The sequence below is a fragment of the Bos javanicus genome, chromosome 12 (genome assembly GCF_032452875.1).
Source record: "Bos javanicus breed banteng chromosome 12, ARS-OSU_banteng_1.0, whole genome shotgun sequence".
In the NCBI taxonomy this organism is placed as follows: Eukaryota; Metazoa; Chordata; class Mammalia; order Artiodactyla; family Bovidae; genus Bos; species Bos javanicus.
The window spans coordinates 8,435,028-8,459,890 of NC_083879.1; the positions used below are offsets into that span (position 1 = coordinate 8,435,028).

General features: G+C 36.5%; 1 long non-coding RNA gene across 2 annotated transcripts in view; it reads right to left on the reverse strand.

Moving 5' to 3' along the window:
- Nucleotides 1–24,863, reverse strand: part of LOC133258153 (uncharacterized) — a 148,398-nt gene that overhangs the window by 36,580 nt on the left and 86,955 nt on the right. The gene's annotated exons all lie outside the window — the stretch shown is intronic.

A 24,863-nucleotide genomic window follows, 5' to 3' on the forward strand; every position in this document is an offset into this window, starting at 1 on the left:
AAAAAAGTCTGGAACACGCAGGAACACTTCAGCATAGGGAGAGTTTGAGAATACATGAAAGTAGAAGTCTTGCCATATTAGAAGAATCATGGAACTCTAGAGAATGGTCACACGTGGATGTTGGCAGAGCTCCAAGTCTAGGAATCTGGGAAGATGCAACATACTGTGAGAGCCAAGATCAGGATCCTGGAGCTGACATCACAATAGAACTAATAGAGGTGGGAGAGATGGAGTTAGAGATTAGCAGGCATAAACTACTAGATATAGGATGGATAAACAAGGTCATACTGTATCACAATGGGAACTATATTCAATATCCTATAATAAACCACAATGGAAAAGAATACGAAAAAGAATATATATACATACATATATAACATATATGTAACATGTATATAACATATATGTATACACATATATAACATATATATGCATATATATATATATATATAAAACACTTTGCTGTACATCAGAAATTAACACAACAGCATCACTACAAACAAAGCTAGTGGACGTGATGGAATTCCAGTTGAGCTCTTTCAAATCCTGAAAGATGATGCTGTGAAAGTGTTGCACTCAATATGCCAGCAAATTTGGAAAACGCAGCAGTGGCCACAGGACTGGAAAAGGTCAGTTTTCATTCCAATCCCAAAGAAAGGCAATGCCAAAGAATGCTCAAACTACTGCACAATTGTACTCATCTCATACGCTAGTAAAGTAATGCTCAAAATTCTCCAAGCCAGGCTTCAGCAATACGTGAACCATGAACTTCCAGATGTTCAAGCTGGTTTTATAAAAGGCAGAGGAATCAGAGATCAAATTGCCAGCATTCTCTGGATCATCGAAAAAGCAAGAGAGTTCCAGAAAAACATCTATTTCTGCTTTATTGACTATGCCAAAGCCTTTGACTGTGTGGATCACAATAAACTGTGGCAAATTCTGAAAGACATGGGAATAGCAGACCACCTGACCTGCCTCTTGAGAAACCTGTATGCAGGTCAGGAAGCAACAGGTAGAACTGGACATGGAACAACAGACTGGTTCCAAATAGGAAAAGATACATCAAAGCTATATATTGTCACCCTGCTTGTTTAACTTATATGCAGAGTACATCATGAGAAATGCTGGGCTGGAAGAAGCACGATCCGGAATGAAGATTGCTGGGAGAAATATCAATAACCTCATATATGCAGATGACACCACCCTTATGGCAGAAAGTGAAGAGGAACTCAAAAGCCTCTTGATGAAAGTGAAAGAGGAGAGTGAAAAAGTTGGCTTAAAGATCAACATTCAGAAAACGAACATCATGGCATCCGGTTCCATCACTTCATGGGAAATAGATGGGGAAACAGTGGAAACAGTGTCAGACTTTATTTTTCTGGGCTCCAAAATCACTGCAGATGGTGACTGCAGCCATTAAATTAAAAGACGCTTACTCCTTGGAAGGAAAGTTATGAACAACCTAGATAGGATATTGAAAAGCAGAGACATTACTTTGCCAACAAAGGTCCGTCTAGTCAAGGCTATGGTTTTTCCAGGAGTCCTGTATGGATGTGAGAGTTGGACTGTGAAGAAAAGCTGAGCACCAAAGAATTGATGCTTTTGAACTGTGGTGTTGGAGAAGACTCTTGAGAGTCCCTTGGTCTGCAAGGAGATCCAACCAGTCCATTCTGAAGGAGATCAGCCCTGGGATTTCTTTGGAAGGACTGATGCTGAAGCTGAAACTCCATTACTTTGGCCACCTCATTTGAAGAGTTGACTCATTGGAAAAGACTCTGATGCTGGGAGGGATTGGGGGCAGGAGAAGAAGGGGACGACAGAGGATGAGATGTCTGGATGGCATCATTGACTCGATGGACATGAGTCTGAGTGAACTCTGGGAGTTGGTGATGGACAGGGAGGCCTGGCGTGCTGGATTCATGGGGTCGCAAAGAGTCGGACATGATTGAGCGACTGAACTGAACTGAAGTCAATTATACTTCAGTAAAAATGAAAATTAGACACAACAATAAAATAATAGAATCCTTGGAATTGGGATTGAAAGAGGCAAACAGTAAATAAAAGCCCTAACCAATTTCCTTGCAATAGCAGGTCCTGGCAACGTGTCTGATCACTATACAGGGTTAACAGAATCCACCACACAATTTAAGGGGCCCGATGCAAAATTGTTCAGTCATTATTAGGAATTTCAAGATGGTAACAGCAGAGCTTTAAAGCCAATGTGAAGCTCTTCTAAATATTAGGAATCTGAAATATACAATTTATAAAATTTCTTGTAGCTAGAATTCTGCATATGACTTTGTTTTGCCAAATAGATGTATTCATAATCGATTAAAAAGCCAGAGGTAAGGCCAAGACTTTTGCCTATGCTTTCATCACTCTAGTATCCTTGCCTGGAGAATCCCATGGATGCAGAGGCCTGGTGTGCTGTAGTGCATGGGGTCTCAAAGAGTTGGACATGACTGAAGTGACTTTTATCATGCATGCTTGCACCTTACATCAAAACCATTGGTTCTGCTCTCCAGCTGCCTTGCTATTGAGAAGCAAGTGTTAGAGTGGTGAAGCTTTCACTTCAATCGTAATCCAAGAGGCTGCTTCAGAGTATTTGCTCTGTTAGCAGATTATTGTTCAGCTGTATTAGGAGTTAGTCAATGTGTTTCAGACTAGAATCTGCTGCCTCAACACTCCTAAACATTTTGTGAGCATCTAACGCCATAGATCTCTTCTCTAGAAAGTACCTATAATGGTTTTTGTTTTTCACTGAACCGCACATAGGTCAATCAAATTTAGTTGATTCTAAAGTTGAGGGTAAAGGCTTCCTACCAATAACTTTGCAACAGAGATTCTGGTAAGCTTTTTTTAATGTATAAGCATACAATGTATAAGTGTACAATGTCAATTTACATTCTCAAAAATGTATTGATGGCCAATGGCAGAAGGACAGGGAAGGTTTTTAAAAGAAGCACATCTCTCATACCAGGTATATAATTTTCTAGGGCTCCTGTCATGAACTGTGACAAATTTGGGAGCTTAAAATAATAGACATACACTCCCTCAAATCTGAAGAGCAGAAGACTAAAATCAAGGTGTCAATAGGGTTGCTTTTTCTCAGAGGCTCTGAAGGAGAATCAGTTTCATGTCTCTCTTATATGAGTGAGTGCAGGCAACCCTTGGCCGTCCTGAATATGGAGAGGCATCACTCCAGTCTCTTCCACCATTTTCATATGGTCATCTTCCTTTTGTGTCTGTGTCTTCTACAGAAGCTCCGGGAGTTGGTGATGGACAGGGAAGCCTGGCATGCTGCAGTCCATGGGGTCGCAAACAGTCAGATATGACTGAGCAACTGAACTGAACTGAACAGAGTCCATATAATTTACGTTGAGTACTAAAGAAAAACATTAGGCTATATGAATCATTATGGTATCTCCATCTCTAATGATAAATTATTTTATTCCTGTTTTATCTTAAAAATGTTTTGTGTGTAATGTTTTGTTTTTATTTTTACTACAATCTTATGAAACAAATAGACACTAAAGTCCCCCACCCTGGTAAAAATTTTAGTGAATTTGAGAAAATTGTGTAGGAAAAAAGTATGTGGATGAAGGGAAGATACCATGATACACTACATACCATGGTGAGAGAATGTATATCGTCTTCTCTTTTACTAGGCCTAATAGCCAGAGAACAAGATGATATTTCCATGCCTCTTCTCTTATTTGACCTAACAAATTAAATAAAATCAATTAAATACACTATTACTTGAAAATAAAAAGTAATTCATAAATTAATGTTTTTGAAACATAAAAATATCCACCTAATTGCCTTTGATTATATTATCCTTCCAATGCTGACAAACACCACTTCCAGTACTAAGTAATCAGAAAGCCTAACTTATTTATCACACCAAATGTAGAAAAATAATCTAAACTAGAGGCAGCAAAGGAGTGAAGTGAATAAAGACAGAGATAGGGCCTTACCTGAAATGTACTGGAAATCCCCTTTACAAGCTTTCTCTCACTTATAGCTTTCTCTGCTATAAGTTGTCAACGAGTCCCAAAGTATCCTTAAAGCACCTGGTATGTATCCTTGAAATCTGTAAATTTACATTAATTGGCAATCTGTCTCTTCTCTTTGACTACGACTGAATTGAGAGTAGAAATCTAATTGCTTTCTATCCATCTAACCACCTATCTTTCACTCTTTATTCCTTCTCTCCCTTTCTCCCATCTTTCCTTTCTACTTGGGTACACTTGATAACTAATATAATGCTTAGCTTTGGGATGGTAATTCTGAAGCTGTAATATTTATTGGAACCATCTAGAGGTGATTTTAATAATCCCACCAGCATTTAGTAGGACTAGAGTTGCACATCTGTGAGTTACCAGTTCTAATAAGTTTATAGGTGATTTCAGTTCTGCCTTAATGGGCGCTACACATTGAGAACAATGCTCTAGCTTATAGATAGTTAACAATAAATGTTTACTTAATAAAAAATTAGACTCCTACACTAGTGTGCCCCACACTGCAATTTCCTCCATTGCTGATGGAGGCTTTGGTCAATTTGATGATCAACTCTATTAACTGCTTTTAATGATTTCTGTGAGAAGGCATTGAATTAAATATATCTGTCTTTCATGTAGACTTTATGTACATATCTGTCCTTTATGTAGATTTCACAGTACTTAGTAGGATAATATCAGACCTAAATTAGATAAATAGATTTATTTTATAAGATCAAGGCCAAAGTATAAAAATTATCCTCAAAGGTCTATGAGTTTCTTTAAAAATAGCCACAAAAGGTAATACATCTGAACATATGATTTTCACATTCTTGCTTCCATTAATGTGTTTCTGGTTTGTTTCCCTATGAAACTTGAGTATCAGGCTAGCAACACCTGCTGTAAGTTTGTTCTTGTTTACTAAGCAAAGCTCTTGATCTTTGCCTTTTAAACAGCTCATTCAGTAAGCAGAGAGAGAAAATTCAAGTTTTATTAGAGCAGGGCTAATATATTCAATGCTAACAAAGCCAAGAAAATAAATCCCATTTCAAAATTTTCATTGAGGAGCCAATTGCTAAATATTCATTTCCACAATTTTTTAAATTTGTGTATTTACATATGAATAGTAAAACTGGCCATCAATAATTATGCATAACCTGATCCAATGATTGAAGTCATGATATTCAACAAACATAGACTACCATGTGAGGTCCAAAATTCAAATTCTCATCATGAATTTCATCACAATTATTTGTTCATAAGGACTAGAGAAAACTAAACATGTTTGGAATTTCTAAAGGACTTTTCATGAAAAATGAAGATAAACTCAACCTTTTCCCCTCTGATTTTATTTATTATTTTTCTTCAAGCTATTTTACATTCTAAATGAAATCTCTGTTGATTCTTATATACTCTTTGAGAATAGCTTACTTTCTCATTAAGAGCTGACTTATTAAGACTTCGGTTCTCAATTTGTGCTGCCTAAGAATCACCTGCAGGACTTGTTAAATCAGAGTGTTGGGACCCAATAACAGATTTCAATTCACTAGGTCTGGGGCGGGGGCAAGATATTTTGCATTTCTAACCAGTTCCCAGAAGATCTTAATGATGCTGGGAGATGAATTCTGAAAAGTATTCACAGCTTATTTTATAAATGAGAGCACTTTGCTTCTTAATTATCATGTTTGTACAAATCTTTGCACAAATTTTGCTCTTTTACTATTTAATTTTTCAATTATTTTATTGGATACAGCTGATTTTCAATGGTGTGTTAGTTTCTGCTATACAGCAAGGTGAATTAGCTGTCCAGCAAGGTGAATCAGTTATCAGATCAGTTCATTCAATCAGTTATGTCCAACTCTTTGAGATTCCATGGACTGCAGCAAGCCAGGCTTCCCTGTCCAACTCCCAGAGTTTACTCAAACTCATGACCATCGAGTCAGTAATGCCATCCAACTACATATCCTCTGTTATCCCCCTCTCTTCCTGTCTTCAATCTTTCCCAGCATCAGCATCTTTTCCAGTGAGTCAGTTCCTCACATCATGTGGCCAAAGTATTGGAGATTCAGTTTCAGCATCAGTCCTTCCAATGAATATTCAGGCAGGACTGATTTCCTTTAGGATGGACTGGTTGGATCTCCTTGCAATCCAAGGGAATCTCAAGCATCTTCAACACCACAGTTCAAAAGCACGGTCAGGATGGGGAATACATGTACACCCATGGCTGATTCATGTGAGTGTAAGGCAAAAAACACCACAATATTGTAAAGTAATTAGCCTCCAATTAAAAAAATAAAATAACAATAAAATCTACATGCAAAAAAAAAAAGCATCAATTCTTTGACACTCAGCTTTCTTTACAGTTCAACTCTCACATCCATACATGACTACTGGAAAAACCATAGCTTTGACTAGACGAACCTTTGTTGGCAAAGTAATGTCTGTGCTTTCTAATATGATGTCTGTACTGGTCATAGCTTTTCTTCCAAGGAGCAAGCATCTTTTAATTTCATGGCTACAGTCACCATCTGCAGTGATTTTGGAGTCCAAAAAAATTAAGTCTCTCATGTTTCCATTGTTTCCCCCATCTATTTGCCGTGAAGTGATGGGACCAGATGCCATGATCTTAGTTTTTTGAATGTTGAGTTTTAAGCTAACTTTTTCACTCTCCTCTTTAACTTTCATTAAAAGGCTCTTTAGTTCATTGCTTTCTGCCATAAGGGTGGTGTCATCTGAATATCTGTGGTTATTGGTATTTCTTCTGGCAATCTTGATTCCAGCTTGTGCTTCATATAGCCTGGCATTTCTCATGATGTACTACTCTGCATGTAAGTTAAATAAGCAGGGTGACAATATATAGCCTTAATGTACTCCTTTCCTGATTTGGAACCCATCTGTTGTTATCAGTTATAATTTGAATCAATTATATGTATACATATATCCACTATTTTTTAGATTCAATTCCCATATAGGTCATTATAAAATATTGCGTAGTGTTCCCTGGGTTCACTATATAGTGGGTTCTTATTAGTTATTGACTTTATATATAATAGTATGTGTATGTCATTCTCATTCTCCCAATTTATCCCTCCCCCCCTTTCCCCACTGGTAACTATAAGTTTGTTTTCTACATTGATGACTATATTTCTGTTTTGTAAATAGGATCATTTGTATATATATTTTTTACATTCCACATATAGAAATGTCATATGACTTTGAAATTGGTCTGACTTATTTCACTAGGCATGACAATTTCTGTGTCCCTCTATATTAGTGCAAGTTACATTATTTCATTTTTATGGCTAAGTAATATTCCGTTGTATATATGTACCACATCTTCTTTATCCATGGCTCTGTCAGTAGACATGTAGGTTGCTTCTATGTCCTGGCTATTGCAAATAATGCTTCAGTGAACACTGAGTACATATATCTTTTCAAATATGGCTATATCTGGATATGTGCCCAGGAATGGGTCTGTTGGATCATGTCATAGCTTTATTTTTAATTTTTTAAGGAACCTTCATACTGTCCTCCAGAGTGGCCATGCCAATTTGCATTCCCACCAAAAGTGTAGGTGCATTCCCTTTTCTCCACAGCCTTTCCAGCATTCATTGTTTGTAGATTTTTTGATGATGGTGATTATTGGAAGTATGAATTGACATTACTTTATAGTTTTGATTTGGATTTCTCTAATAATTATTGATGTTGGGCATATTTTCATGTGCTTTTTAGCCATCTGTATGTCTTTGGAGAAGTGTCTATTTAGACTTTCCACTAATTTTTATAGGGTTGGTGTTTCTTTTTTTTTTTTTTTCTTTTTAATATTGAACTGTTTGAGTCATTTGTATATTTTGGAGATTAATTCCTTGTTGATCACTTGGCTTGCAAATATTTTCTCCCACTCTGTTAGGTTTTTTGTTTGTTTGTTTGTTTTTTGTTTTTTTAATGATTTCCTTTTCTGTGCAAAAGCTTTTAAATTTAATTAGGAGCCATTTATATACTTTTGTTTTCATTTTCATTACTCTAGGAGATGGATCAAATTATCTTCCTGAAAAGTATGTCAAAGAATGTTTTGCCTATGTTTTCCTCTGTTTTATAATGTCTGACCTTACATTCAGGTCTTCAGTCCATTTTGAGTTTATTTTTGCTTTTGGTGTTAGAGAATGTTTTAATTTCATTCTTTTATATGTATCTGTCTATTTTTCCCAGCACACTTATTGAAGACAATGTTTATTATCCATTGTATATTATTTTCTCTCTGTAATGTACTATGTGACCATAGGTGTGTGGATTTATCTCTGGACTTTCTCTCCTATTCCATTTATCTGTACGTCTGTTTTTGTGCCAGTGCCATGCTGTTCTGATGGCTACAGCTTTGTAGTATAGTCTGAAGTCAGGGAGACTGATTCCTCCAGCTCTGTTTTCTTTCTTAAGCTTGCTTTGGATATTTTGGATCTTTTGTGTTTCCACACAAATTGTAAACTTTTTGTTCTAATTCTGTGAAAAATGCTATTGGTAATTTGATAGGGATTGAACTGAATCTATAGATTACTTTGAGTTGTATAGCTATTTTGACAATATTGATTCTTCCAATGCAAGAACATTGTATATCTCTCCATCTGCTTGTATCATCTTTAATTTCTTTTATTATTATCTTATAGTTTTCTAAGTGCAAGTCTTTTGCTTCCTTAGGTAGGTTTATTCCTAGTTATTTTATTCTTCATGATTGGTGGTAAATGGTATTGCTTTCTTAATTTCTCTTTTTGATCTTTCATTTTTAGTGTATAGGAATGCAAGTAATTTCTGTGTATAAATTTTGTTTACTTGCAACTTTACCAAATTCTTTTATGAGCTCTAGTAGCTTTCTGGTAGTATCTTAAGGATTTTCTATGTATAATAACATGTCATCTGCAAGCAGTGACAGTTTTACTTCTTTTTTCTTTTTCCAATTTGCATTCCTTTTATCTGTTTTTATTCTCTGATTGCCATAACTAGGACTTCAAAAATTATGCTGAATAAATGTGGAGACAGAGGACATCCTTCTCTTATTCCTGATCTTAGACGAAATGCTTTTCATCTTTCACTGTTGAGAAAGACTTTTGCTATGCATTTTATGCATTTGCTCTATATGGCCTTTATTATGTTGAAGTATATTCCTTCTATGTGCACTCTATGGAGAAATTTTACCACAAATGGGTGTTGAATTTTATCAAAAGCTTTTCCTACATCTATTTAGGTGACCATATATCTTTTATTTTTCATTTTCTTAATATATTCTTCATTTTGTCTATAATTGATTGATTTGCATAAGTTGAAGCATCTTTGCATCCCTGGGATAAATCCCACTTGATCATGGTGCATGATGTTTTAAATGTGTTGTTGGATTATGATATTTTCTTAAGGATTTTTGCATCTATGATCATCTGTGTTACTGTCCTCTAATTTTCTTTCTTTGTGTGTGTGTGTTATTTTTATCTGGTTTTGGTATCAGCGTGATGATCACCTCATAGAATGAGCTTGGGAATGCTCCTTCTGCATTTTTTTTCTTTCAGAATAGTTGAAGAAGGCTAGGTGTTTTTTTTCCCAAATGTTTGATGGAATTCACCTGTGATGCCTTCTGGTCATGAACTTTTGTTTGTTGGAAGCTTTTTTAATTGCACTTTCAATTTCATTATTTCTGACTGGTCTGTTCTTATTTTCTCTTTTCTCCTGGTTCAGTCTTGGGATATTGTACCTTTCTAAGAATTAGTCCATTTTTCTAGGTTCCATTTTATTGGCATACAGTTGCTTATGGTAGTTTCTTGTGATTATTTATATTTCTGTGCTGTCAATTGTAACTCCTCCTTCATTTCTAATTTTATTGAGTTCTCTCCCTTCTTTCTTGGTAAATCTGGCTAAAAGTTTACCATTTGTTTATCTTCTCAAAGAACTAGCTTTCAGTTTCATTGATTGTTGCTATTTTTTTTTTCAGTTCTCTTTTTATTTCTGCTCTGACCTTTATGATTTTTTTTTTCTTTCTACTAAGTTTAGGTTCTGTTTGTTCCTCTTTCTCTACCTGCTTTATGTCTAAGGCTAGGTTATTTATTTGAGATTTTTCTTGCTTCCTGATATAAGATTGTATTACTATCAACTTCACTTTTAGAACTGTTCTTGCTGCATCTCATAGATTTTTGGATTGTCGTGTACTTGTCATTTGCATCTGGATATTTTTGCAATTTCCTCCTCGATTTCTTCAGTGATCCATTGGTTATTTAGTAATATATTGCTTTGCCTCCAGGTAATTTTTTAAAATTATTTTATTTATTTTAAATGGAGGTTAATTACTTTACAGTATTGTGGTGGGTATTGCCATACATCAACATGAATCAGCTATGGGTGTGCATGTGTCCCAAAATCCTGAACACCCTTCCCAACTCCCTCTGCACCACATCCCTTGGTTTGCCCCAGAGCACCAGCTTTAAGTGCCCTGCTTCATGCATTGAACTTGCGCTAGTCATTTGTTTTACATATGGTAATATACGTGTTTCAATGCTATCCTCTCATATAGTCCCACCCTTGCCTTCTCCCCCCATAATCCAAAACTTTGTTCTTTATATTTGTGATTGTGCTTTTTACAAGTTTTTGTTTTTGTCTTTCCTGTAATCAATTTCTATTCTCACAGTATTGTGGTCTGAAAAGATGATATAATTTCAGTTTTCTTAAATTTTTTTTTTTACCAATGCTTGATTTGTGACCCAAGATGTGATCTATCCTGGAGAATGTTCCATGTGCACTTGAGGAGAAAATGTGTTCTGCTGCTTTGGAATGGAATGTTTATAGATATAAATCAGCCATGAATAGGTACCCCACATCCAAGGTAAGAGAAACCCAAGTAAGATGATAGGCACAGAGAGAGGGCCAAAAAGGGCAGACCAACTGAAACCACAACCACAGACAACTGTCCAATCTGATCACATGGACCACTGCCTTGTCTAAATCAATGAAACTAAGCCATGCCATAGGTCCAAGATGGACGGCTCATGGTGGAGAGGCCTGACAGAATCTGGTCCACTGGAGAAGGAAAAGGCAAACCACTTCAGTATTCTTGCCTTGAGAACCCTATGAAGACTATGAAAAGGCAAAAAGATACAACACTGAAAGATGAACTCCCCAGGTCAGTAGGTGCCCAATATGCTACTGGAGATCACTGGAGAAATAACTGCAGGAAGAATGAAGGGATGGAACCAAAGCAAAAACAACACCCAGTTGTGGGTGGGACTGGTGATAGAAGCAAGGTCTGATGCTGTAAAGAGCAATATTGTATAGGAACGTGGAATGTTAGGTCCATGAATCAAGGAAAATTGGAAGTGGTCAAATAGCAGATGGCAAGAGTGAACATCGACATTCTAGGAATTAGCGAACTAAGATGGACTGGAATGGGTGAATTTAACTCAGATGACTATTATATCTACTACCATGGACAGGAATCCCTTAGAAGAAATTGAGTAGCCATCATAGTCAACAAAAGAGTCCGAAATGCAGTTCTTGGATGCAAACTCAAAAACGACAAAATGATCTCTGTTAATTTCCAAGGCAAACCTTTCAATATCATGATAATCCAAGTCTATACCCCCAAGCAGTAACACTGAAGAAGCTGAAGTCGAACAATTCTATGAAGACCTAAAAGACCTTCCACAACTAACACCAAAAAAATATGTCCTTTTCATATAGGGGACAGGAATGCAAAAGTAGGAAGTCAAGAAACACCTGGAGTAACAGGCAAATTTGGCCGTGGAATATGGAATGAAGCAGGGCAAAGGCTAATGGAGTTCTGCTGAGAGAACGCACTGGTCATAGCAAACATCCTCTTCCAACAACACAAGACTCTACACATGGACATCACCAGATGGTCAACACTGAAATCAGATTGATTTTATTCTTTGCATCCAAAGATGGAGAAACTCTATACATCAGCAACAACAAGACTGGGAACTAACTGTGGCTCAGATCATGAACTCCTTATTGCCAAATTCAGACTTAAATGGAAGAAAACCACTAGACCATTCAGGTATGATCTAAATCAAATCCTTTATGACTATACAGTGGAAGTGAGAAATAGATTTAAGGGCCTAGATCTGATAGATAGAGTGCCTGATGAACTATGGGTGGATATTCGTGACACTGTACAGGAGACAGGAATCAAGACTATCCCCAAAAAAAAGAATAGCAAAAAAAGCAAAATGGCTGTCTATGGAGGCATTACAAATAGCTGTGAAAACAAGAGAAGTGAAAAGCAAAGGAGAAAGGGAAAGATATACCCATTTGAATGCAGAGTTCCAAAGAATAGCAAGGAGCAATAAGAAAGCCTTCCTCAGTGATCCATGGAAAGAAATAGAGGAAAACAATAGAATAGGGAAGACTAGAGATTCCTTCAAAAAAATCTGAGATACCAAGGGAATATTTCATGCAAAGATGGGTTCAATAAAGGACAGAAGTGGTAGGGACCTAACAGAAGCAGAAGATATTAAGAAGAGGTGATAAGAATACACAGAGGAACTGCACAAAAAAGATCTTCATGACCCAAATAATCACGATGGTGTGATCATTCACTCACCTAAAGCCAGACATCCTGGAATGTGAAGCCAAGTGGGCCTTAGGAAGCATCACTACGAACAAACCTAGTGGAGGTGATGGAATTCCAGCTGAGCTATTTCAAATCCTGGGAGATGATGCTGTTAAAGTGCTGCACTCAATATACCAGCAAATTTGGAAAACTCAGAAGTGGCCACGTCAGTTTTCATTCCAATCCCAAAGAAAGGCAATGCCAAAGAATGTTCAAACTACTGCACAATTCCACTCATCTCACACGCTACTAAAGTGATGCTTACAATTCTCCAGGCCAGGCTTCAGGAATATGTGAACCGTGGACTTCCTGATGTTCAAGCTGGTTTTAGAAAAGGCGGAGGAATCAGAGATCAAATTGCCAACATCCTCTGGATCATTGAAAAATAAAAGAGTTCCAGGAAAACATCTATTTCTGCTTTATTGACTATGCCAAAGACTTTGACTGTATGGATCACAGTAAACTGTGGAAAATTCTGAAACAGATGGGAATACTAGACCATCTGACCTGCCTCTTGAGAAACCTGTATGCAGGTCAGGAAGCAACAGTTAGAATTGGACATGGAACAACAGACTGGTTCCAAATAGGAAAAGGAGTACATCAAGGCTGTATATTGTCACCCTGTTTATTTAAATTATATGCAGGGTACATCATGAGAAACCCTGGTCTGGAGGAAGCACAAGCTGGAATCAAGATTGCCAAAAGAAATATCGATAACCTCAGATATGCAGATGACACCACCCGTATGGCAGAAAGTGAAGAAGAACGAAAGAGCCTCTTGATGAAAGTGAAAGAGGAGAGTGAAAATTGGCTTAAAGCTCAACATTTAGAAAACTAAGATTATGGCATCCAGTCCCATCACTTCCTGGAAAGTAGATAGGGGAACAGTAGCAACAGTGTCAGACTTGATTTTTCTGGGCTCCAAAATCACTGCATATGGTGATTGCAGCCATGAAATTAGAAGACATTTACTCCTTGGAAAGAAAGTTATGACCAACCCAGACAGCATATTAAAAAGCAGAGATATTACTTTGCCAACAAAGGTCCATCTAGTCAAGGCTATGGTTTTTCCAGTGGTCATGTATAGATGTGTGAGTTGGAATATAAAGAAAGCTGAGCGCAGAAGAATTGATGCTTTTGAACTGTGGTGTTGGACAAGACTCTTGAGAATCCCTTGGACTGCAACGAAATCCAACCAGTCCACCCTAAAGGAGAGCAGTCCTGGGTGTTCATTAGAAGTACTGATGTTGAAGCTGAAACTCCAATACTTTGGCCACCTGATGCAAAGAGCTGACTCATTTGAAATGACCCTGATGCTGGGAAAGACTGAGAGCAGGAGGAGAAGGGGATGACAGAGAATGAGATGGTTGGATGGCATCACTGACTTGATGGGCATGGGTTTGGGTGGACTCCAGGAGTTGGTGATGGACAGAAAGGCCTGGCGTGCTGTGGTTCATGGGGTCGGAAAGAGTCAGACATGACTGAGCGACTGAACTGAAGTCTATCTGGTCTAAGGCTTGTGCTTCCTTATTGATTTTTTCTCTGAATAATCTGTCCATTGATGAAAGTGAAGTGTTAAAGTCCCTACTATTATTGTGTTACTGTTGATTTCTCTTTTTATGCCTATTAACCTTTGTCTTATGTATTTAGGTGCTCGTATGTTGGGTGCATATATATTATAAATGCTATATCTTCTTCTTGGATTGAGAAATTTTGTTCTTTTGAAAAGAATGAAACAGTTTAAATATAACTTGTTCTTTTTTAATTATCTAAAAGTGCATAACTGATACAAAATTTTGGGCTTTAACCGAATTTAAAATTATGAGTTTCAATTTCAGTAGTCATGATTCTATAACTATTTATCCCTGATGAAGGAAAAAGCCTACATCTACAAAAATAATATTATATTCTAACAATTGTAATTAATATATGCACATATGGTTATGTAAAGATATGCTACTTATAGGAGATTTGACTGAATGGTTCAATATACATTTTCAAACAGACTGAATATTTAAAATTATATTTTATACATTCAATGCCAGGATGGCCATAAAAAAAGAGAATACTTTTCAAAAATAACACTTTTGTAAAATATATAATTTAAAATTATGTGGAAGGTTTTTATGACAAATTTGTTATTGCTCAATTCCATTTAAGTTCTAAGAGATGAAAGAAATAAAGAGTACTAATATTTTGAATTTGGAAGGAGTTGTTCCAAAAATATATGCTTGTAGGAAGTCTATTCCTGCTCTGTATTTCAGAGCATGGTAAATGTCAACAGCCATGCCACTGCCTTTGTAGAGTCCCACCAGAATGTGTAGATTATAACATTCTTCACAGAGAAATACTTCAAATACAAACTAGAATGCTGTCATTTTGTGGGTAGCTGAAGCAAAAGGATGTGATTTGAAACCTTAACACATTCGCTAGAATGATTCAAAGATTCAGTCCTAGAAACATGGAGAGACAAATAAAAAGAAAAGAAAATATTGACAGGGAGATACTTACTCATTTTGAGATACCAATAGGGAATTGCTTTTAGAATAGACGAAAATTTTCTTTAGTAAAACTAGAACTGAAATCAAAGTTTTATAGTATAAATTGTACATATTAAGAAATTTCATTTTTTCCTCTTTAAATAAGTATTGGCCTTAGAAATTTTCCAGTAAAATCTAAATAAATCCAACAAGTTGGGGATTTCAGGGTCTGAAAACCACATAGCAGTATTCTAGTGTTTTTAATTGTTTATTCTTTCACTATGAGGAAGTTTCTGGAACTCATTTTTCAAATCAAGGAGCTTGAGATTGAGAGGAGTCTAAGCAATTCAGGGTATCTGTGAAAATGACTATAAAATAAAACATAGTGACTTTTACAGTTTCCAAAGTCAGGAAAAAGCAAGAAAAAAATAATTTAGATCACCATGTAAAAATATAAGCTTGTGTGTGTGTGTGTGTGTGTGTGTGTGTGTGTGTGCTCAACCTTGTCTGACTCTGTGACCCCATGGACTGTATACTACCAGGCTCCTCTGTCCATGGAATTTTCCAAGCAAGAATACTGGAGTAGGTTGCCATTTCTTACTCCAGGGGATCTTCCCAACCCAGGGATCATACTCATGCCTCTTGTGTCTTCTGCACTGGCAAGTGTATTCGTTACCACTGTGCTACCTGGAAAGCCCATACATATCAGTAACCTATTACTAATATTGTCTGATACTGAGGTACTATTTGAAAATGAAAGTACAGCTTTCATTGTATCATAGGACTACTGTTAGGGGGATAATACCAAAATCTAAATATTTTTTCTGTTTAAACAAAGACTGTATGGATACAAAAGCTTTAAATACTTATAAAACAGTGGTCAGTTCAGTTCAGTTCAGTCGCTCAGTCGTGTCCGACTCTTTGCGAACCAATGAATTGCAGCGTGCCAGGCCTCCCTGTCCATCACCAACTCCTGGAGTTCACTCAAACTCACGTCCATCGAGTCAGTGATGCCATCCAGCCATCTCATCCTCTGTTGTCCCCTTTTCCTCCTGCCCCTAATCCCTCCCAGCATCAGAGTCTTTTCCAATGTGTCAACTCTTTACATGAGGTGGCCAAAGTACTGGAGTTTCTGCTTTAGCATCATTCCTTCCAAAGAACACCCAGGACTGATCTCCTTTCAAATGGACTGGTTGGATCTCCGTGCAGTCCAAGGGACTCTCAAGAGTCTTCTCCAACACCACAGTTCAAAAGCATCAATTCTTTTGTGCTCAGCTTTCTTCACAGTCCAACTCTCACATCCATACATGACCACTGGAAAAACCATAGCCTTGACTAGACGGACCTTTGTTGGCGAAGTAATGTCTCTGCTTTTGAATATGCTATCTAGGTTGGTCATAACTTTCCTCCCAAGGAGTAAGCATCTTTTAATTTCATGGCCACACTCAATAAATACATGTACTGATATATTATAGTAAACTGAAAAACTTTTTAAATCAGGAGTTACAAAACCTGATGTATTTTCTATCTTTTCACAAACTTTCACTACTCAAACTTACTTCAAATCACTTAACATTTCTGAATATATCCTAATCTTTAAATTATACAGTGATATATTCAAAACTAGTTGAACACTTAAACTCTATGGGCTCATTTTAAGTATATTAGTTACTAATAAATAGTCCACAAATTAATATAGATAATACTTTCCATATAGTGAAACACAGTTGGAAATGCTGAATTGAAACCTAACATGAATAATAGCACAGTGAAGCAGAGGAATTTTAACTTAATTTCTGATGTGCAGAATGATCAATAATCTGAAGCTCTGAGAGGCCAGCTACTGAGAGACAGCATGAGAACATGGCAGACTCTGCATGAGTCCTAATAAAAAGAAGTTTAAAGTGAAAGGGAGTTAGTAGCTGAGTGGGTAAACAGAGGTAGTGACTAGCAGAAGAGGGAGTTTAAAAGGAAGGGAAAACAGATAAATGCAAAGTTAGCTTAGCAATCAGAACCAACTGTAGAAAAGGAGGTCCTGAAGGAGTTCAAAGGTATTTGTGTAGTTGATGTTGTTGACATTTACAAGATTCTATAAATGAGGCAGCTTACTAAAAAGAAGTTATTGAGAAACTAATGAGTCAGAATCAAAACAACAACAAAAAAAGAGATCGGTAAAGTTCTCAAAAGAATCATTCCTGTAGAAAAAAAGCATATAAAATGTTCTTTTTTTTTTCTCTAATAAAATACAATTAAGGGGAAAAATAAAACCATGTCCAAATTCTGAAGAACAAAACTGAAGATGAAATTATTTTAAATATCACTAAATTAAGAAGAAACTGTTGAGGAGAAGAAAGGAAGGGTATTTGTAGCATTTTGAAATGGACTATCCTTTGTGATCAGTCTATGAGTAGCTCCTCCACACATTAACCCTTTCAAGAGTGCTTTCCTTCCTGGAGAATATAGCTCTGATTAGTTTAAGGGCAATGATTTCATTCTTCAGAGCAACTTGTTTTCATGGATTAGACTTCTTAGTGTGTAATCATGTGTTCAGATGATAGATTAGAATGTCTCCTAGAATCCCGTGCCTTAGAGGAGTTTTATTTACGGGAGATAAGGAATTTTTACTTACGGGAGATAAGGAGTTTTTATTTATGGGAAATATTTGCATACCCCACGTTAAGTGTTTCATAGAGGTAGGAATTATTAGGAAACAAGGATCGCACTGTGGTTTGGAAATATGTAGTAAGAGAAAAGTGACTCTTCTAACCTTCAGACACCCATGATTTTGATGAGGATAATGTTTCTGCAGATGAAGAAACAGTTGTGACAGTTGTGAGCTCATCACCTGCTCCCCTATTTCAATAATCCCAATTTACTCTTCAAGTATTAACTTATATTTTACTTCTCCCTAGGAGTGTCCCCTGCTCACAGCCTCCCTCAGAGATATCCAAATAAATTTAGGTGTTCTTTTGGGTTTCAGTTCAGTTCATTTCAGTCTCTCAGTCATGTCTGACTATTTGCAACACCATGGACTGTAGCACACCAGGATTCCCTGTCCATCACCAACTCCCGGAGCCTGCTCATGTTCATCCAGTCAGTGATGCCATCCAACCATCTCATCCTCTGTCATTCCCTTCTCCTCTTGCTCTTCTGGGTTTACTCTTGGCAACTTATAATACTTACATTGAATGTGTCCAAAGCTTTGGTTTAGAGCTTAGAACAATCTGTGTAATAAATAATGTGTGTATAATAGAATAAAATTTCACTGAAATTCTATTTCATTCAAAAATAATTTAATTATGTAGAACTTACACAGAAAGTATATCTATAAATAAAAGCTAAATCCATCAATTTTGCCCAGTCGTTTAAAGATTAGTTCACATTTTTCACAATTATAAGATACAAAGGGGCAGGCAGTACTGACCAAAGGTTCCTAAACATGATCTAATGATATAAAAGCACATAAGCATATTGCTTTTCTTAAGCTAAACTTTTATTTTAAATTCGTGACAAGCAGTGAGACATATTCTCTTCAAAAACAGATATAATTATTCTAGACCACAAATAAATAAAATGGAATAACAATTGACTACTCTTAGGTATCTAGACCTATATCAGAGAAGAAAAGGAAAATTAAAATAACAATATTTGGGTATAGTCAAGACCTAAGTGGGGGAATCTGATAACTGGGATTTCAAATGGATTGACTGATTGCACCTAGCAGTAATAAAAATGTAAGCTAGGCTGGAAGAAATCTCTCCACTGTGTACCAAAATTTGTAAAGACATAGCACTTCAGAACAGTGGATTTGAGCTCCCTGTATCATACAGGAAATTCCCACTGGCTATTTAATTTTACAGATGGCAGTGTATCTGTTTCCATGCTTCTCTCTCAACTCGTCCCACCTTCTACTTCCCTCACTGGGTCCACAAGTCTGTTCTCTATGTCTGCATCTGCACTGCTGCCCTGCAAACAGGTCCACCAGTCCCATCTTCCTAGATTCCATATATATGTGTTCATATATGGTATTTCTTTTTTCTCTTTCCGACTTAACTTCAGTCTATGTAATAAGCTCTAGGTTCACCCACTCATTAGAATTGACTCAAATGTATTTCTTTTTATGGCTGAGTATATCTACACCGCTTACCTAGACAGATGAGGTGGGTTGGGAGGTGGGAGGGAGGTTCGAGAGGGAGGGGACATATGTATACCTATGGCTGATTCAGGTTAATATATGGCAGAAACCAACATAATGTTGTAAAGCACTTACCTACCAATTAAAAATAAATAAAAGAAAAAAAAGGAAATGCAAAAGATAATGCTTCAAATATAACCATTTAAACAGCTATTCTTCTAAAAATAATAAAAATATTTAAAGTAATAAAAGACACATATGTCAAAGGAAAATCCACAATGAAAATTAACTACAAACTTTACAAAGACAGAAATATTCTATAAGTGCTGTTGGAGTTAATAGGTCTCTGTTTTATTTTTCATATGATTCAGAAATACAGTTAAAGCATAGTTTCTTAGGTTTCTAAAAATAATTTTGCTTTGTCATTTTGCTGTAGTTTTAGATCAAATAACCTTATTGTCTGAAGGTTTGGGGCTTTCCAGATGGCTCAGTGGTAAAGAATCCACCTGCCAATGCAGGAGGCACAGGAGACGTGGGTTTGATCCCTGAGTCAGGAAGATTTCCTGGAGGAGGAAATGGCAAGCCACACCAGTGTTCTTTTTTGGGCAATCCCGTGGACATGTTAAAGATAAAGATGCTAGAGAATAGATAAGGTGTGAGGTTTTGTTCATGACAGATATTAAGATACTAAATTGGTGGCAAAATTGACTTCAATTCAGAACTTGGTTCAGCTCTGTTCTACAGCAGTGCTTCTGTTATCGCATGCTGCCTATTACTTACAAATAAAACACTGTAGACAAAAATGTTTCTAAATTAGCAAATAAAATGTAGGTATTATAATAAAAACAAAGTCATAAATATTTATATAAACATTAGGAATGAAATTTATAAAATCCTTCTGAAAATATATGCAGCATGTACAATAAAATAGCATATAAAATAGTTTTAACAGTATATAGTAGAAATATATTCTGACTTGTCAAATTGTTCAATCAATAATCTAGAAAAATGGACAATTCCAAAGTATTTTAATTCCACCAAAGGTCAAAAAAGTTGCAAGTAGGAAATTTCTAAGTCAAAAATAAAGTCAAGAAACAGGGAAAATCAGCCTAGAAGCATCACAAGCAATTCATCAAATAAGGGATAATCCAAAAAGCATTAAATATGAGAGTAAAACCAAAAATCATCATCATTATTATCACAATTACGATCATAGTATACTCCATCTTTCACTTTCAAGAAGTGTAAGATGGAATATAATTCTCACTACTCCTCCCGCCTAGCACAACTAAAAACAATAGGGATTATAATAAAAGAAAATAAAAATATTCTTCAAAGTATAAAAATTTTAAAAAAGCAGACCATCAAGCAAACTGGGACCTGAGGAACTACATGATCACACATTGACCAATTTCTTTTTGTCTTTTGTCTCTTGTATGCAAAACTGGAAACTAAAAAAGCTAGCAGTCTGGAAATACCAATAAGCACACACACTAAAAAGCCAACAAAAATGTGCTCTCTCTAGGTTAAAACAAACAAACAAACAATGAAAGGGACAACCTAACAAGGCAGAAAACTTATAGACAACAACCAGTCTAATCGATTGGAATAAAACAGAAAACACGAGCCCCACACTCACCATACTAGCAACAGCTGATTACAGAGCCCAAACTTCCACCCTGGAGAGCCTGGGGCAGCACATACCAATACCCCTGCATAGATGGTGTGAGGCAATGCCAAGTAGAGGGTTAGCAATTTCATTCCTGATGGCTCATCATGAGCTTGCTTACAGCACTATTGGTGGGGACCATGGCAGTGACGTGGACTTCCAGCCCTCCCTTCTTCATTAACTAGAAACCCCTTCTCCCCATTTCAGATGTCACCAGGGACTGAGTAGGAAACTCAGATTTCTACATTCACCTGGAAATAATGAGGTGAAATCCCTCTTTCCCCTGCCAGAGAATCATTAAAGAAAGCCACCTAAAATAGAAGTTTTATAGAAGATTCAGAGTCTCAGATAAAATATAAAAATGGCCAGGATTCAACTGATAAATCTTTCATCATACTAAGAGTCAGGAAAACCTCAATTTAAATGAGAAAAAAAAATCAACAGATGTCAACATCAAGATGGCACAGATGTTAAATCTAATTTAAAACCTAAATCCAATTTAAAATTAGATTTTTAACAACCATGATAAAAATGCTTCAATTAGCAATTACGAATACAATGGAAACAAATGAAAAAACAGAAAGCTTCAGCAAGTCTGTTCAAAGACATAGAAGATATGAGTAGAACCAAATAAAAACTTTAAAACTCAAGAATACAACAACAAAAATTCAGTAGACAGGGTTAACATCAGAATGGAGCAGACAGAAGGAAGTGAGTGGAAGACTAAATAACAGAGTGAAGTAAGCCAGAAGGAAAAACACCAATACAGTATACTAACGCATATATATGGAATTTAGAACGATGATAACAATAACCCTGTGTACGAGACAGCAAAAGTGACGCTGATGTATGGAACAGTCTTATGGACTCTGTGGGAGAGGGAGAGAGTGGGAAGATTTCGGAGAATGGCATTGAAACATGTAAAATATCATGTATGAAACGAGATGCCAGTCCAGGTTCAATGCATAATACTGGATGCTTGGGGCTGGTGCACTGGGACGACCTGAAGGGATGGTATGGGGAAGGAGGAGGGAGGAGGGTTCAGGAGGGGGAGCACATGTATACCTGTGATGGATTCATTTTGATGTTTGGCAAAACTAATACAATTATGTAAAGTTTAAAAATAAAATAAAATTAAAAAAAGAAAAATAAATAAATAAATAATAGATATTATCCAATCTGAATGAGAGAGTAAATACACTTAAATTAAAAAAAAAAATGAACAAAGACTTAGGGATGTTTGGAACTGCAACAAAATCAGAACATGTGTGTCTTCAAGGTCTTAGAAAGAAGAAAACCTACAGGACAGAAAAAGTACCCAAATAATGGCTGAAAACATCTGAAACATAGCAGGATATTCAAAGTTAAAATTCTAACAAATTATGCATGCTCAGTCACCTCAATCCTGTTAACCTCTTTGTGACTCTATGGACTGTAGCCTTCCAGGCTCCTCAGTCCACAGGATTCTCTAGGAAAGAATACTGGAGTGGGTTGCTATGCCCTCCTACAGGGGAATTTTCCGGACCGAGGGATCAAACCAGAATCTCTTGCCTTGCAAGCAGATTCTTTACCACTGAGCCACAGGGGAAACACAACAAGTTATGATGGACCTTAAACTGAGTAAACCCAAAGGAATCCATGCTAATATGCATTATAATTAAACTTCTGAAAACTAAAGACAAAAAAAAAGAAAAAAAAAGAATCTGAAAAAATGTCACAAAGGAAAACCATTAGAAATACAGCATCATTCTTCAAACAGTAGAGGTCAAAAAAGTGGTACAAGAAATTTCAAATGTCAGAGGGTGTTTTGCCTATGTTCTCCTCTAGGAGTTTTATAGTTTCTGGTCTTACGTTTAGATCTTTAATCCATTTTGAGTTTATTTTTGTGTATGGTGTTAGAAAGTGTTCTAGATTCATTCTTTTACAAGTAGTTGACCAGTTTTCCCAGCACCACTTGTTAAAGAGATTGTCTTTAATCCATTGTATATTCTTGCCTCCTTTGTCAAAGATAAGGTGTCCATATGTGCCTGGATTTATCTCTGGGCTTTCTATTTTGTTCCATTGATCTATATTTCTGTCTTTGTGCCAGTACCGTACTGTCTTGATAACTGTGGCTTTATAGTAGAGCCTGAGGTCAGGTAGGTTGATTCCTCCAGTTCCATTCTTCTTTCTCAAGATCACTTTGGCTATTCAAGGTTTTTTGTATTTCCATACAAATTGTGAAATTATTTGTTCTAGCTCTGTGAAGAATACCGTTGGTAGCTTGATAGGGATTGCGTTGAATCTATAAATTGCTTTGGGAAGTATACTCATTTTTCACTATATTGATTCTTCCAATCCATGAACATGGTATATTCCTCCATCTATTAGTGTCCTCTTTGATTTCTTTCACCAGTGTTTTATAGTTTTCTATATATAGGTCTTTAGTTTCTTTAGGTAGATATATTCCTAAGTATTTTATTCTTTCCATTGCAATGGTGAATGGAATTGTTTCCTTAATTTCTCTTTCAGTTTTCTCATTATTAGTGTATAGGAATGCAAGGGATTTCTGTGTGTTGATTTTATATCCTGCAACTTTACTATAGTCATTGATTAGTTCTAGTAATTTTCTGGTGGAGTCTTTAGGGTTTTCTATGTAGAGGATCATGTCATCTGCAAATAGTGAGAGTTTTACTTCTTCTTTTCCAATTTGGATTCCTTTTATTTCTTTTTCTGCTCTGATTGCTGTGGCCAAAACTTCCAAAACTATGTTGAACAGTAATGGTGAAAGTGGGCACCCTTGTCTTGTTCCTGACTTTAGAGGAAATGCTTTCAATTTTTCACCATTGAGGATAATGTTTGCTGTGGGTTTGTCATATATAGCTTTTATTATGTTGAGGTATGTTCCTTCTATCACAGCACGATCCTCTATGACCCACCTCCCAGAATATTGGAAATAAAAGCAAAAATAAACAAATGGGACCTAATTAACCTTAAAAGCTTCTGCACATCAAAGGAAACTATTAGCAAGGTGAAAAGATAGCCTTCAGAGTGGGAGAAAATAATAGCAAATGAAGCAACTGACAAACAACTAATCTCAAAAATATACAAGCAACTCCTACAGCTCAACTCCAGAAAAATAAATGACCCAATCAAAAAATGGGCCAAAGAACTAAACAGACATTTCTCCAAAGAAGACATACAGATGGCTAACAAACACATGAAAAGATGCTCAACATCACTCATTATCAGAGAAATGCAAATCAAAACCACTATGAGGTACCATCTCACACCAGTCAGAATGGCTGCAATCCAAAAGTCTACAAATAATAAATGCTGGAGAGGGTGTGGAGAAAAGGGAACCCTCTTACACTGTTGGTGGGAATGCAAACTAGTACAGCCACTATGGAGAACAGTGTGGAGATTCCTTAAAAAACTGGAAATAGAACTGCCTTATGATCCAGCAATCCCACTGCTGGGCATACACACTGAGGAAACCAGAAGGAAAAGAGACACGTGTACCGCAATGTTCATCGCAGCACTGTTTATAATAGCCAGGACATGGAAGCAACCTAGATGTCCATCAGCAGATGAATGGATAAGAAAGCTGTGGTACATATACACAACGGAGTATTACTCAGCCATTAAAAAGAATACATTTGAATCAGTTCTAATAAGGTGGATGAAACTGGAGCCTATTATACAGAGTGAAGTAAGCCAGAAGGAAAAACACCAATACAGTATACTAACGCATATATATGGAATTTAGAAAGATGGTAACAATAACCCTGTGTACGAGACAGCAAAAGAGACAGTGATGTATAGAACAGTCTTATGGACTCTGAGGGAGAGGGAGAGGGTGGGAAGATTTGGGAGAATAGCATTGAAACATGTAAAATATCATGTATGAAACAAGTTGCCAGTCCAGGTTCGATGCACGATGCTTGGGGCTAGTGCACTGGGACGACCCAGAGGGATGGTATGGGGAGGGAGGAGGGTT